Source organism: Corvus cornix, chromosome 3, assembly GCF_000738735.6.
Source record: "Corvus cornix cornix isolate S_Up_H32 chromosome 3, ASM73873v5, whole genome shotgun sequence".
Taxonomy (NCBI): Eukaryota; Metazoa; Chordata; class Aves; order Passeriformes; family Corvidae; genus Corvus; species Corvus cornix.
The window spans coordinates 70,776,655-70,792,837 of record NC_047056.1 but is presented as its reverse complement, the minus strand read 5'-3'; the positions used below and the strand labels follow the sequence as shown (position 1 = coordinate 70,792,837).

The 16,183-nt window shown below is 40.2% G+C and overlaps 1 protein-coding gene across 3 annotated transcripts in view; it reads left to right on the top strand.

The window, feature by feature from the left end:
• Positions 1–16,183, top strand: part of PRDM1 (PR/SET domain 1) — a 112,589-nt gene that overhangs the window by 33,905 nt on the left and 62,501 nt on the right. Inside the window, exon 4 of one of the 3 annotated variants that reach the window (XM_019287814.3) lies at positions 15,882–15,953. The exons of the other annotated variants lie outside the window; for them this stretch is intronic. The gene's annotated coding sequence lies outside the window, so the exon portion shown is untranslated. The remainder of the gene's footprint in view (positions 1–15,881; positions 15,954–16,183) is intronic. 3 annotated transcript variants of the gene reach the window in all.

Below are 16,183 nucleotides of genomic sequence, written 5' to 3'. Positions count from 1 at the left end.
TTGGGATTTTTGCTCACAGGATCTGTGAGCACTCCTCCATGTGTCCCATCAAAATTCCCTGTGAGGAAAGCTCCTTTAGGATGTGTGCTATTCTACTGTTGTAACATCTCTGTGTTCCAGAAAACTCAGCATAAAACTATAATTAATGTGGTTATTAAAGCAGACAAGCAGCATCTCAAAATTCAAGTACACAGCTCAGTTGCTAAAATACAAAAAAATATGTCTTGTTCAGCAATACAAAAAAAACTTATACAATAAATTTATTTGTCTTTTTCTAATCTAAAGAGAAACACGCTTGTCCTTCCTCCTATGAACAAGCAACTATAGTTACCTTCCTATTTTAGATTTCATCAGTTTGTCACATGGTTTATTTTCTAAAATCAATAAAACAGATGGGGAAAATTCTTTGAAACTCATTAAATGAACCCTAATAAATATAATTTTGAATGTGGTTTCCTTATTTCTACAAGCTGTTTGCATGCCATGCTGTACTACTGTTCTAGCATCTCCTAGATGAGAAAAAAGTGATGAATAACAAAGCTGCAGCTTTCCCCAGTGTAGGGGTGACTGCCCAATCAGAGATTTCTAACAGCCCAAAGAGAATTTCTGAGAAAGCGTTAGACAACTATTTATTGTGGAAGCCTGTAAGTCTAAATAATAACTCTTCAAACTGAATATAGGGGTCCCGAATCACATCTTAATAGCAATTCCCAGGAGGATATTTTACATCTCAGCTGAAAATAAAATATCTAAGTTTTCTTTTCTGTGAGTTTCTGCAAATAATGTGTTCAGGTTGTGTCTATATCCTCTCTTACAAATTTGGTCCTATGTTCTGACTCTGAAAAAGTGCCAAAATTGAAATTGGGAAAAGTACAACTTGGCCATGTTTTGAGATCATGGATTTTATTTTCAATCATGAAATTTTGAGGCAAGATCATGAATTAATGTTAAGCCATCACCAATTTCACAGCACATACGAAAATCACACAAAGTTGATTTATAGCTTATCAATTGCAACATTATCAGGAAGATGTTATGTGGACCTGAATTTGTTTCGTGCACTCACAGTAACTCTGGCCAACAGCCTCCAACATTAAGGTCATAAAAATAAGAAGATATACATTTCTCTGTCACTGTTAATTTTATACTGAACTGTGATAGATTTATGAAAGAAGTTATGTGTGAGAATCATTATTTCTAGACAAGATACTGCAGGAAATACCTGAGAAATGCTGTGGGATTAGCACACTTAGGACAAAAGACAAAAGTATATGTTCAATGTATTGTACAGATAAAGCACAATTTGTTCTTTTTCTTTTTTTTCCACCTAGATGAATATATTGTGTTTAGATGATGGGGAATATAAGTAGGGCTCCAGTACTGCAAACATAGAGTAGGACTGCCCATGGCAGCAGAGCAAAGTATACTCATTTGTCAGACAATTTAGAGAGACAGTAAGACTCATAACCTAGTGTTTTGTTTGTTTACTTGCTCATAAATGGTTTCTTTTCGGCTGATTTTAGGTTGGCTGTGTGCAGAGGGCATCCAGCCATGTTCTGAGGCAGTTCCACTTTGTTACATTTGAAAAAAAAGCTTTGGATTATGGTTTTCCCTCAAATTATTAGCAGGAACAAATGGTGTTTGATTTATTTTGCTTTTCACTTGCATAATGATCAATGATAGGGCAGTGCCTGAATTAGCTTGGAAATCACACAATGTTTTTCTTTGACCTGATTTCTACATTTGGATGAGTTTCCTTTTCCTGCATGTAAGAATCCATAAAAACATGTTGAGAATTTCAGGTCTCACCTAGTTATTCACTTTGTTGTGGCTACTGCTATCTTTATGAGTTTGATTCTCAAACACTTATGTACCAATGTTCCACTTGATGGCTTGTTAACACACATTGTACAAATAAAACCCCCTCTCTTTCATCTGATTTAATGTAATATTCTTCTTGGAGAATCATGGAAATAAGAGAAAAGTAAACTTGTGCAAATTTTTCACTTGTGTAAGATTGTTCTCCAATTCCTGACTCTCATTTAATGTTTATTAATTGCCAGCTGTCTGTTAAATAATAGATGGCCTGACAGCACACCTTATTTTTTAGGTAGAAGGCTTTCTATGCCTCTGAAGCTCAAGCAGTTAGTCATGTTATTATCATCCACAGAACACTGTTTTTCCTATGGAAAGACTGGTAGCTGCACTGTTTATAAGCTGGCTACTACGAAGGCGTAAAACCCCATACAGTTCTGACTGTTCCTCTACATGGAAAGTACAAAATAATTTAAGAACTGTGTTTCTCTTTTTTACTCAGGCGATGTTCCGAGTTAGATTTCAACAGAATTGCTTTTGTGATGCAGCAAAAAAACCCCAAACCTGTCCAAGGACTTCAGCGTCTGTCCTCTTTCTCTTTCTCTTTTTTTACATCTTGCAAACAGACATTGCCATTACCCAAATTAACTTCTTCTGAGTTTTTATTTTTTCCCCTGGTATTTGGATCAGGCTTCTCTCTGGGTGGGGTGAAAAGTGAACGCTCCTAACATACAGTACAAATTAGGTCTTTTTAAAAACAAAGACTTCTCTTAAGAATAGCTGTATTTTATTTCTGACAAAAGAAGGGAAAACACAAGTGTGCTCAGTAAATCAAGAAGTCAAATATGTGTAATCTGATGCCAAGTGTAAACATGTATGGACTTTACAAGGCTTGCCGACACTAGATGCTCAGATTTTCTTTCATTTGAAAAAGTGCTTTTGAGTATTCACAGTAGTGCTTGCAAGAGGCAGTCAAAATCACAAAGTGAATAAGAGCAGGTCTATGCAACAGCTTTTGTTGAATCAAAACACTTTTAGTTTTTTATGAACACACTATTTTCTGCTTGGAGTAGCTAATGTAAATTTGGTAGATCTAGCTAGCTGCATGTGCAGTGGGACTTTTTGGCCTGGCTTTTTGGCAGAAAGTTTGTTAAGTGAATACGATAAAAAGCTGCTAAAGAGTCAAAATATAGTCCCTCACGCACTAGCAAAACAGTTTGATTTCAATGGAGGTTAAATACATAACTACCTCAGGATACTGAGCATAGAGACCACCTGAATACCCTTCCAGCACTGAAGGGCCTGAATACCTTTCTGTGTCCACTGAAGGAAAAATGGAGTGCAGAACTTAGTGCTTTAATTAATAAGATGTTGTCGTGCCTTCACCACTATTCTATCAGGCTGCTGCTGTAACAAATCGTGGTATTACTCCATCTGTGCAGAAGTACTGCTGTAAAACTAAAATTTTCAGGCTGGTCAACATTTGTACTGAATGTTTCAAGCTGTGTTAATTATATATCTGTAAGCACTCTGGTACTAGTGTTAGTTGGGTAGATCCCAGAGATCTGCCAAGGATTTTTTCACATAATTTTAATATTAACAGCATTTTTGTAGCTGGGTATTTATTTTAAACATATCACAAGGGTTTTCAAGCATTAAAAAAATTGTGTTTGCAGCTAGCAAGTGGGTCTTCTGTTCTTCAGCCATATCTCTAATTATACTCCATGACTGGGAGAACGTGTGTTTAATTTTTGCTTCTTCATGCTTTACAGCAGTTACCAGATTGCTTTGTGGGGAGGCAAATATAATGACTTTATCCCTTTACATTTCTTCTGAGGATGGTGAGGCATGTGGTGGCCTTTATTTCTAGTAAAGAGAGAGGTACTGCTGAAAATTCAGTTTTTCAATGCTGAGAGACAACGTGCCCCACATCGGATGTTTTGAACCCCCCAGCATGCAGGGAAAGTGAAATATCGGGGGATGTTACATCACCTTTTTTCCTCCCCTCACTGACTTGGTGTTGGCTGAGGACTTGTTCAGCTACCATGCAAGCTCTGGCAACCACAGGACCACTTCAGTCTAAGACATTCAGCACTTCTGAAAAATTTGGCACCAGAAGCCAACCGGAGGAATGCATGACTTGCAGCTCTGGAGAAGTATGGTGCCCAGGGAGCTGCAGTGGTAGTTCGGGATCGCCACACTAAGCCAGTGCCCCTAATGTTGTGTGCATTCCCTACACAGGTCTGCAGGCAGAACGGACAGCAAGATGCTGGGTTCACCGCACCTGGGAGTCACCCTGTAGCAGGCAAACTTCCACCTCCCCCTCTCTGGACATGTGAAGCAAACGTAGCACTAGCCAAATCTCCAGCCCTAAAAATCTCTCAGGAGCACAGTGAGACTAATTCCTTCTCTGTAACCATTCAGTAGGTTGTGGTCGCTCCTCAGGAAAGACTGGCAGGAAGGGAAGGGATGGTGTGCTGCTGCCTGCCTTGCCTGTGACATCAAATCTGAGGGACGCCTTCCAAAGAAGGGTCTAGAAATACCTAGATGGATTCATACAGTGCTTTTCATTCCCTCCCATCCTCTGCCAAGCTTTTTCCATGTAAAATAACAGAGGACTGTCTCCTCAAAGTCGCTTGGATGAATATAAACTCCTGAAAGTGTCACGTAGCCCTTGGAATAATTCCAAAAAAATCCCAGCTTATTTGGAAAAACTGTTCCTTGAAAGAAATGCACAAACATTGGTAGGGATCCAAAGCCATGAAATCAACAGAGAGACTCATTACAGAGGGCTTTGGATCTGACTGACCCACTGGTGACTATGACCAGAACAACAGTCTGTTACAATAAATAATTTTTGGATTCATGTTTTCCTGATCCCTGCAAAGTTTTGGTAATAGTAGAAAGAAAAGAACAACCGTCCAGTGAAATCTCCTTCTCTTTTCCAAGCTCTTTGAAACTATAGTTTATAACTCTTACTATTCTATTTTAAATGCAGTACCTTTTCCTCTCCCTTTTTACAAAGGTTAGAGATATATGTAACCATTTAGAATGAAGAGTGAATTAGCTGTGCCAAGGACTTGCTTTTAATTTCCTTTTTTGTTTGGTTTTCTTAACTGCTCAGTTCTTTTGATTATCGGAATCCATGGGTCATCCTAGGTAGTTTAAATACCCATCAGACAGAAGAAGAGACAGAGAGAACAGCAGGTACTCAAAACAATTTCAAATATAGTCCTAATTAATGTTCTATATCTTGAGTTCTTCAATGTGCTTTTGCATAGCAGAAGCTTGAAGCTGCATATTTGCTAGTATCATTTGTTTTGCATTTGTTTTTTTATCATTTGGGTTTGGGCTTTTTTACCGTTGACAGCAGATACAGTGTGCTTACTTTGTCAGAAAACCACAGGCTTCACTAGAAGCAAGTTGCTAAAAGCAGTGGAGAGCAAAGCATTGGTCTAGAGGTTGGAGAAAGGAGATAATTACGTCAGGGTATTATGACAGAATATTTTACCGACAAAAACCAAGAAAAAAAATCAGAGAATATGGGGGGTTTAGAATATCACTTATAATATTATCAAACTCAAGCTTTCAAGAATTGTAAGTCAGATCATGAAGTTGTCTTAAAAATCACAGGTTATGAACATAGTATTTTGAATTCTGGGCTTGGTGCTAATAGATTTCAGTTTCAGGCTTTTCTTTGTCACCAAGACTAGACACTTCATTTCTTTCTTTCATGACAGCTGAGATTCCCACAAAATCACAATTTTTTTAAGTACAAGGCTTTTAAAAAAGCCTATCTTGTAAGATTCACAGCTGAGCTCCAAAGAGCTCACAGCACTGGTGGTCTTGCATGAAGTACAAGCTGATGGTAGATAAGCCGGTTTTCCAAATTTACTCTAGTAAATAAGTTCTGTTCCTCACCTCCTCTAATACAGACCATCTTAACATCCTTAAATACTGTGCTCATAAACACATAAGGAGCCCCTGCTATCCTTAACTGTACAGAATGGTCTCTCCTGTGCCTGCAGTGGCAGAGGGTCTCCATTTCCGAGGTCAGATTGGCAGCTCCGGGTGTGTTCTCTTCTCTCCCTTGTGCTGGGAAAGGAGAAAGCAGGGGGCAAGAGGGTGCAAAGTGGCCCTGTCTGTCTCTCTAATTAGCAATGTTAATTAGTTGCCTTTTCCCAGAAGCCATGCAGATGGTGCAGGGGTGACAGTGGTAATAGGTTTACCCATTGCCAAGTCTGGAAATTGAATAGATACTCAAATTTTTCATGGGCAATGGTGCATCTGAGAAATTGATGTACTGGCAGAGAAGAAGCACTGGATGCTCTAGTGGACTTCACTGACTGACCTGCTGGGATTAAAAGGATGGCTGTATCATTCTGAAGTGTTTCGGGGTGATGAATCAAATTGCACTCTTCCTTTAGACTCACGGTGAAGACAGGAATGTTCTGGAAACAGGACCACATTCACAAATAAGCTCTAAAGGTTTGTATCTTGGTCCAACCTTTGGGACTCGGGATAGTAGGATCTCACAAATGGGCTCTGCTTGCTCATTCTGGAGGAAGTGAGAAGACAGAAGAGAAAATGTGATCCATATTTGTGTCCTTAATTTTGAAAAGGGTTGACTGTTTCAAGGAGAAAAGAGTTATAGCTGGGGTTGGGATATCCGGGATGGGATGAGGTTGTCTTATTGAGTCCCAGGTGAAGGAGGTTTGGCGGTCCTGAGGAAGACACACAGAGGTGATCTGAATGGCTGGGCCATGCGCTTCTTCACCCATCAGTTTTTATAGCTGGAGCAGGACAGTAGCACAGCCCTGTGCAAAGGGGACATACTAATTCCTGATTGTGCTCATTAATAAATTTTAACAGCTCCTTTTTCTGAGTGCATGAGACCAAGTGAAGAAAAAGTCTCCAAGATGACAACTGATGTATGCGAAGTAAAAGCCTCTTAGTCCCTTTTTGACTGAGAAAATTCATACTTGGCCCCACTTGTGCAAGTTACTCCCTCTGGCTTGAAAAAAAAAAACATTTGAAGTACTGTTCTTTGGTTTGGTTGGTTTTGGCTTGGTTTTTTGGGTTTTTTAAAAATTTTGGTGGGTGTTTACACTTTTGGCAAGGCCCTTTTAAAGCTGAATGTCCGGAGTCTACATGCTGTCGTACACAAAAGTTTGTGGTTTCTTTAATACCCTGCATTCCTGAAAATACATAATTATTCACTTTCTGACTTTGTAATGGAACAGTAGTGTGTGTGTGTGTATATATATATATGTGTGTGTGTGTGTGCACATATGTTCACTTACAGTAAATGTGGAAATAGGGAAGACCTGAGAAGGATAAACAGAGTCAAAGTGAATCTCAGAGGAGATAAGTGGTGAAAATGGGTAAACAGAAAACTCCACTTCTGTGGGAAAACATGGAGGAGCTAAACCACAAACAGGAGAGGAAACAGCCAAATCTAAACAAGGAATTCAGCAGCAAGCTGCGGCAAATGTGATTCTAAAGAACAGAGTGTTCACAGCAGACATGCGTCACTGCTGAAGATGAAGTATGTGAGCCCGGCTTTCCTGCTTCCCCATCCCCAGTACCTCCACGGAAAGCTCAGCCTCTCCTGTCCACCTTATTTGTTCAGTAGTGGACTTCATACGATTGATTCAGTTCTCATTAAACTGATTTACTGGGCTCACTGGCTCTGCTCAGCTTCAGTTTATTCCTACTTTGTTTAAAATTCGGGAAGTGCTGGGGGAGGGGACAGGACACTAATGGCTGTTCTCGTGTAAGTGGAGTGGTAGCTGATTTATTGCAAAGGTTATAAAGGAAAAGTATTAAGTGTGTTCCATTCTACTTGGCAAAGCCATCCTGCACAATGTCCAACAAAACCCTGAGAGCACTGGTTTGTAACGAAAAAAAAGGAAAAAAAATAAAAAAGGGAGGAGGGGGGTGGGTGTGTGTGGAAGGGGGATGCTCCACCAAGATGTGCTCTTCTTCTTTTGAGCACTAATTAAGACTGTAAATCACGAGCAACATGAAACAACTGTATTTGATGGAACATGGACAGTTCTGGAGTTCTGCTGTGCTTGCGCCATCAGTTTGAATACCTACACTGAAACACTAATGGGAGAGCAAACTTCAAAGAGAAATTCTGGCATGAAGAAGCAGTCTGCAGGATCATTACATGGATAAAGTTGTAAAATAGACTCCTCCGTGCAAACTGGGAAGGAGGTGGAATGAAAGTTTGAAAGGTTTATAGGAACTTAGGCTTGTTTTCCTTTCGTGCACAAAGTCAGTCCCACATTAATTTGGTCTCATATTGAAATAGGCTTGTATAGTAGTGTTTTGAATAAAAAGGGGGATAAGAGGGTGACAGCAGAAAAAAAATTGTACTTGAATAATGAAAAACTCTGTTAATAATCTTTAAAGCTATTTTTCCTTTTCTAATTAATAGTTGAGGGAGTTCTTTTGTCACATCATAAGTAGTGGTGGTCACATTCCCCATGTTTATAGAATTTAAAGCCTAAATTTGTTACAATCACATAGTAATCTTCAGCAGAACATCAGTAATAGAAATTCACCCAGTAATTCCTGCACAGGTGTCACGTCCTAAATGAATGCGCTGAAGCTTATTTTTAGGACGCCACTGAATCTTGTTTTAAAGGCATTAAGTAATGCAGACAACCCCCTGTGTCAGGTAGTTCACTTCATTATTTATTTAAAATAAAATTTAATCTTTAAAATTTATTACTCTTTGACTTCATCTAGTTACAGTTTCTTGCTAATGTGTCTGTACTGGGCTGCAGTGGAGCTGCTCTAGTGTAGATGAGATGATTTTCACCCATTGTGGAATATAGTCCATTTGTTCCTTATTTTCCTTTAGTGTAAAGGACTGGATGCAAGGAACATTTTGATAAAAAATGGTCTATTCTTAATAGTTAAGTCACAAGCAACTTATTTCCCAGCACAACATTTTTAAATAATTAGAAGTAGACTTCTGTCCAACTACTTCTCCAGGATTCCTCAAAACATTTTTGGCTTGCCAAACATGGTTTGAGATGCAATTAATGACATGGTGGATTCCAGAATTGCTGATGAGGTTAATTTTCCTTCTTGTAGAATATGATATTGTAATAGAGATGTTCTCTTTAGATGCGTGAAATGGAAAAAAACTTGTAAAGAATAACTTCAAAAAACAATAATCTGGAGTTATTTATATTTAGGAATCGGGAGCCCTGTTTGCAGCAATAGTTCCCATGCTTACCACAAAGCTGCTTCTTCCACTGACCCTATTAATTTTATGCCATCGAAGGATAATCATCTGATGTCATGATATTATTCTGGAGACCATTCATTAATATAGATACATTATTTCTGTATTTACACATAGTATAAATGCCTATGCAATAAGCAGGGAAAATAAATTTGTTATATTACAAGACTGTGCAGGCTAAAGGTAGGGTTCAGAGTCATTTGACTTGTCACAACTTGCAGAAAGAGACAAATTACCTGTGTGCTACTTAGGTTGTAAAAGAAAGTACTTCATGTTAAGCACAGTGTATCCACTACTTTTCTGCTGTACTGGTACTTCGAAACAGTACCTCTCATTTCCTTAATGACAGAAAAAAAACACACTAGCTGACTTTCTATGACATTTAAGACAGCATCGTTTTTCTTCGTTGGGAAGCAGGATTGTGCTGGCTTAGCCTGCAGTGCCTTTCAGAGACACTCAGATGGTCTTGAACACAAATAAATGTACGCTGTTTGCTAAGAAGGGTTGCACCATAGCATAGTCATGTGTTTGGAAAGGCTTACACTTGCATGTAAGTCTTACCTTGCATGTCCAAATGTAAATAAAGGGTGCATATCTTGGAGTGTACCTATGCTGGAAAAAAAGTCTTGTCAGTCTGGGGTAACAGTAGACTGCTCTGTTACTTCCCCACTGTTCTCCCTCTACCACAGCATAAATGAAAACTGTTAATAATTCTCCTTTAAGAAAGAGATTTCAGTGTTATTATAGAATTTCATACAAAAGGCATACTCTCAATTTGCCACTGATTTCCATGGACCTAAACCAGTGTTTCTTACACCCATCCAGAGTGGCTGCATTCAGTTCCTAAGGATATTGTGGGCAGCTACCACACAAAAATGTACTTTCCTTATTCTGTTGTCTTTTGGGCACTGCTGTGGCTGGTTTAGATTGGCTGTGACTAAATGGGTGGTCACAGGAAAACCAAAACTTCTGACCTGAAATGATTGGCAGGTGCAAAGGATCTCTCCCAGGCTCTTTAGAACGAGCACACTATAGCCTTAGTTCCCTGGTTGCCCTGGTGTATGTATTCCTATCAATTCTTGGATCATCTGGGAAGAATACGCAGCTCAGGGTTTAATTTTAATTCACAGATAATTTCTATGTATGGGAAACAGTCAAACGTTTCTGAATGAGAGCTGAAAAAGGGAAGCAAGAACCAAGGGAGATGCTGAGCTTATTCATTTCTTACTGACGTCAGATCAAGATCCAGTGTGCTCCTGGGAAATACACTCCATGTAAATGAGGTCCATGGAGTTACCAGTGAAGTGATACACACAGGCTAGTGCTACGTAAATGAATGGGCTTTCTGCCCTTGCTGGATGAATCTGTGATAGCAGCACAAACGAGCAAATGGACTTCAATACCATTTGTTACCAAAGTGGTTGCTGTTCCACAGTCCGTACACCCATGTAAGTGGGCTTTGGGTCTCATCTTGTGGCAAGCACATTGACTTGAAAGAGAGAACATCCAAAATAAATTTCATGGCTGACCTTTGCCTCCAGCATGATTCTGGGCAGGAAGCAGGGGTGGCGTGTTTTTCACCCATCTTCACATGCCAGAGTTTGAGTCAGTTTTCTCAGATCTTCCTTGACTGTCCGTGGAGAAAACCAGCCAACAGTTACAACATATTTAACAATCTCTTTCAGACATCAGCAACAGAGAAGTTTACATTTAGTCAGATAGATGGAACTGACAGCACCAGACTTTAAAGTGTGTTGAGATGTCTGATGATGCAGATGGATACACAGTGGATATCTCAAAAGATCATATGTCATGGAGATCACTCTAGGCTGTTCTTCTTTCCCTGAGGAGACAAAACACCTTTAACAATCACTAGCCCAGCAGCTCAGAGACTGATTGTGCCTACTGGGCACAGGAGCCTTAGGTGCTGGATATATACACTGCCCTGGTGGGGAGGGTTGCTAGCAGCTTTGGCCTGACTCATCTAGCATTCTTTTGGACAATACCTGGGCAAGGCTTGGGTGTTAAAGATAGACCAGGTAGGTTGTTACCGGTAGGTGACTTGCATGCAGCCCTATAAAGGAGTATGAGTGGTGCTGGCACATGTGACATAGGCCCTGCCCTCCTGGGTGAGTAGTTGGCAGTGACATAGAATGGTTGCAGCCATGTCTGTAGCCTGTGTGTCCCTGCTCCTTGTTTATTAAATCATGGCCATAGTGTTCCCTGCCTCGGAATTGTTTATAAGTGTAAGTTAAAACTTGTGGAGGAGTTCCCAGACAAGGTAGTTTACAGCCAGAGTAGTTCCTTGGTCCATTTTGCTCTCAGCTGTACAAATCCTTGTGTCTTTATCAGTGGAGAAGACTGGGGTGGGGGAAGGTAAATATGTCAGCAGGTAGAGAGAGGGAGGTGGCAGCAACTGCTTTAAACCAGCATTGCTGCCAGAAACCTGTTCTTCAAATGACCCCCTGTCGACTTCACCTGCCAATCCATGGTCGTTTGAATAGTTCAGTATATTGGCTTCAGGGAGCCCCAGAACAAAGACTTTCCTTAAAAAAACTCAGACCTTACTCAGATAAAACTCCCACTCATGCCCCAGGGAGTTTTGCATGACGAAGGATTACAGGATGGTGTCTCAGCTTTGTTGTGTGTACTGCCTGTGGCTGCTTTTTAGTTTTGTGGATGAGTAAAGGCTGTGCCCCTTTACAAGAAAACTTGATTTCCGTTTGCTCCCGCTCAGTTTGCTAAAAATTTTATCATCCTCATTATAAGCTAGAGATGGGGCCTTTGAGGAACTTACAAGAGAGGAGGAAGGGCACAGGCAGGAAGGAGGTGCCTTGGCAGAACGTGGGGAAGGAGAGGGCTTTGAGGATCTTAGCAGTGGCATCTGAGATTTTTCAGTTGCCCACACTCTCCCCAGCGTGGGCCCCAAGGTTTCAGAGGTGAGGAGTTGCTCAGCCCTGGCAGGACTGAGCACAGCTCGTGAGTCTGTTCAGTGTTTGGGGATCCTGAGGTGGTTTTTTACCCCTCCTCCTGTGTGACAGGTATGCTGCATCATGCCTTTAGTTTCTCTGATTCTGCGATTACTCATTGTTATTTTGTGTGAGCAAAGCCGGCAGGTGTTACAATACCTTCCCTGTCAGCATGTCCTGCAGTTTCTGTTTCCTTGGATGAAACAGGAAAGCAGTCACTTCAGGGCCAGAGAACTGGGCCTCATTTCGTCAGCTGGAAGGTGACTAGTTAAAAATCTAACTAGCAGTCTCACACCCAGTGCCTGACAGAACAGTCTCTGAAGACTATTAAGAAAATAAAAATTCCCTGGTCTGTCATATAATGGAAATGAGTATACTTCAACAGCCATCCCCTCTAATCTGTTAGCCAGCCCTTAGCAGCTTACCAAGCCTGTATTTAACCTATTTCCCTAATGGCAATTAAGAAATGTTTTCATTTCCCAGGGAGAGGATTGCCAATGAAATCCCCCTCTCCCCCCCAATCCCCATCCTGTGGCTCTGTTCTCTCCGTCCTCTTCCCCACACCCCAGCTCCTTCTTCCTTAGCCCAAGGCGTCCAAAGCATTCCCCGTGTGTTTGGGTAGCATGCAGTGAGGAAGAAATGATTAAGCAGCTGAATGTTTGAAATCCAGCTAAATGCACCGATTATTATCTGCTTAGGGCTTTCTTATCTCGAACTGTGTGGTGCTTAATGGTAGGCCCATTGTTTTCAGCTCAAAGGTATTAATGAAGGAATCAGGGCAGCAGGCTGATGTCATAGGTGGCTGAAAGGTGACTTGTGCACTGATTTCCCTTACTCCACCCCTTCGCAAGTCCCTTCCAACTAGTTCAGAGGATGGGTTAGTATTTTTAGAGTGGAGAGGGGGGGAAAAACAAAAAAAGCAGCAAGCAGCCGAGGTTGCATTTGTGTGTCTGGTAAAAGGATTGCAGAGGCTCCTAAATATCCTGCTTAAAAGATGTACTCTCTGAGCTTCTGCTCTACTTTCTCACTCCATAAAGACTCTGAACTGTTGGCGAAGGTCTCAGCGTGAAAGCGGCCAGCCGGCCCTTGCTCACGCCTGCCCTAGGCACTGACCAGCAGAGTACACTTGATGCGCTGACCTATATCCAAGGTGAGGTTTCCACTTAGTGTTTTCCACGCAAAGAAAGAGCTGTGTAAGTAGCTGCCACCAAGGATGGCTTCTTGAGGTGGGTGAAGCCCTCAAGATGATGCACAATTTAAGGAAGTGCTTTTGTAGTCAAGTTATCAGCTGTACTTTTTGTCACTCTTCCGAGTTAAATCCTTTTTTCTTCTTTTTTTAAATGTACATAGTTATTAGATGCAAAGTGGTATATGTTGTGTTAGGAGAGACTCTTCCTCTGGGGTGAGATATTGTGAGTGTATTCGGTTTTCTATTACACAACACAAGCAGACAAAGAGGTAAAGATTCAGAATAGATTAGATTTCATTGTCATTGTTTGTGTTTTAATCATACACTGTTATTTCTGTAATTCTTTTTGTGACTAATTTATCTTGGTATTCCTTTCCTTTTTGTCATCGACATGAAAAACATGCTTCTTTCTTTGAGTTAAAGTACTGCTCTATGTGGTAGGACTTTGGCATCACACTCCTGCAAAAATGCTAAAATTTCTTCAACCTTTTTTTAATGGACCCACCTAAGAATTCAAGGAAATGTGTGTTACCAGAAACTGACTTGTGAAACTTTCGTGATTTTTGGGACAACAAAAGAAAAACAGCTTTTAAATAGTGGTGTCATAAGGTAGCAGGTAAAGAGTTCTTGTGTCCATACCTATCCAAGCAGGCCTCAGACTAGAATGAAAAAGAATGCACTTTCTTTTTTCATGTTAATGAGGCAATATTTTTTGTGTAATATGTAAGTTAATCAGAGTCTTTGTGACTACAGTTACAATGTATTTGCTGGCATGGGATTTATAAGATTGGATTTCTGTCTTACCTAAACAAATGAGTGAAGAGTTTAATCCTTCATATTTTTGATTGGTTTTGTTTGTTTTTCTCAATTTCCATTTAGTTTTGGTTTGATGAGCATGCAGTAGCTTTCACTGTTCGCTGGAGTACTTTGTGCTGTTGAAGGAGCTAAATAGTCCACTAGCAAAGATGAGAAAGTCAAAAGAGAAAGCAGAGGAGAAAGAGTGGCACTGAATGCCCATACATGCATCAAAGCCAGCTGCTGTCTTGAATAAGCTTTACGTAACAGGTAACCATCAAACACAAAAATGCTCCCTCCAATTTTTTTTCGAGGGAGATAAGAACTGCGTAGAACTAGATTGACTTTGGGGTTTGGTTTTTTTTTTCCATTTCGACTTACTAGTTCATAGTTGGGATTGGTTTGTGTAGGGTGTTTTTGGTTTGTTTGGGGTTTTTTGCCAGTGGAAGGGTTGAGTGAACTGACCAGCACTTCTAGTCCTGTCCTCTCCCATCCCCTCCTGTCCCCCTCCCTGTTTCTGTAGGTTCAGCAGTAAAAACCTATTGAAATGTGAGATTACCAAACTGAAGCAATCAGTCTGAAATGATTAAGGAAGATGACTATTCTTTTCTTCAGATGACCAAAAGTCATCTTGCTCAGAGTTCCTTATCTTCAAGGTGCTATTTCACAACTGTTTCTCTCTTTCTAAGTATGTATTTCCTGTTAAAATCTGAAGACTTTACATTGTAGGTAAGCTTATATGCAGAAACTCTCACGAGCAGTTAAAAAAATTGATGACTTTTGAAATTATGTTGAATTTTTTAAAAGGAAAAAGTGTTTGTTTATTTCTTCAGTAATTTAGCAGATTATGTGTCAAGCCTAGGGTGAAATTTTGTTTGCTGAACTTATCTTAAACCTCAGGAGGGGAGGAAGGTTCCATTTAAAGGTCAAAACATTTCAAGATTTCAATTCAGTGTATTTTTTACTTTTAAAGATTTTCCTTACCCCACCCAGGCCTCGGACATTAAAAGCTTTTCAGATGCCTTACACGTGTTCATCTTGTATTGAAATTTTTGAAATAGCGCTACATTGAATGCCAGAATAGTTAAGTATTCATGTACATATTATTATCATCTACTGTGCACCAACACTTCTCTGGCAAGAAATTCAGTGTTTGAGGTTGGAGGAGAATGCTGGAGCTGACAAAATTCAGATGCTAATGATAATTAATTTATGTAGTGGCAGAGATAGGTGCACTGCCAGGTGCTTTACAGGCAGATAAGATCTGGTTTCTGCTTCAGTGCTTTTACAATCTGAGGCCCTGGTTTTGCAAATACCTATGCACATGAGTTATGCCACCAAGTGCAGTGACACTACCCATGCATGTGAAGTTACTCACCTGTAGTGAGCTATCTGTACAGTTTCAACTGCATTAGCTTTCCAATAGATAGTGCGGTGAGTCAGTAATTGTTCAGGCTGATGACTGCAGGTATTTAATAAGCTCTGCAAGTCAGAAGGTAAAGAAAAAAATACAGGAGTCACCTTTCCGCAAGGGAATTGAAAACTCGGGTTTCTCTGGGAAGTTTTTCGGGAAGCAAACAATCCATGTTAGAGCTGGCACTTTCATGTCACACTGGCTTAAATTATGTCTATTTGCGTACAAACCACAGTGAAGAAAAAAACCACCCGATAATTGGAAGGGAAAAGTGTTACTCCCGTTCCTCATTTGTCGTGATGCTGATCTTGGGGCCACGTTAGGAGTGTTTCCAGTGAAATTAGTTTCAAGTCTGGGAAAAAGTAATCAGCAGAGGCCTTGGTAGCTGTAAATTTGTGGCAGCAGTCCCTAATTCATCTTGTAATTCTATGACAGGCTTTCAATTGCCGTATTTGGCCAGGGATCACCTCAGTGGACAGTTAATGAAAGAGCAGAGGGAACTTGAAGGTCAGTCGCACTGAATTCTTTTTCCTTCTGGTTGTGTCTTTTTTATTGCAGCCTATCTTTCTTTATATAATTTATTAAAGAAAACCCTTTATTTTCTGTTTCTGGCAAAGGCAAATCTATGCCTCTTTGTTTATCTGCCTTTTTTCCTTGAAGCTTTTATAAAATAGCCAGAAATGTCTCAAAATAGATGTTTCTGTTGAAATTGCTTGACAGAATTACACTCTAGCCAA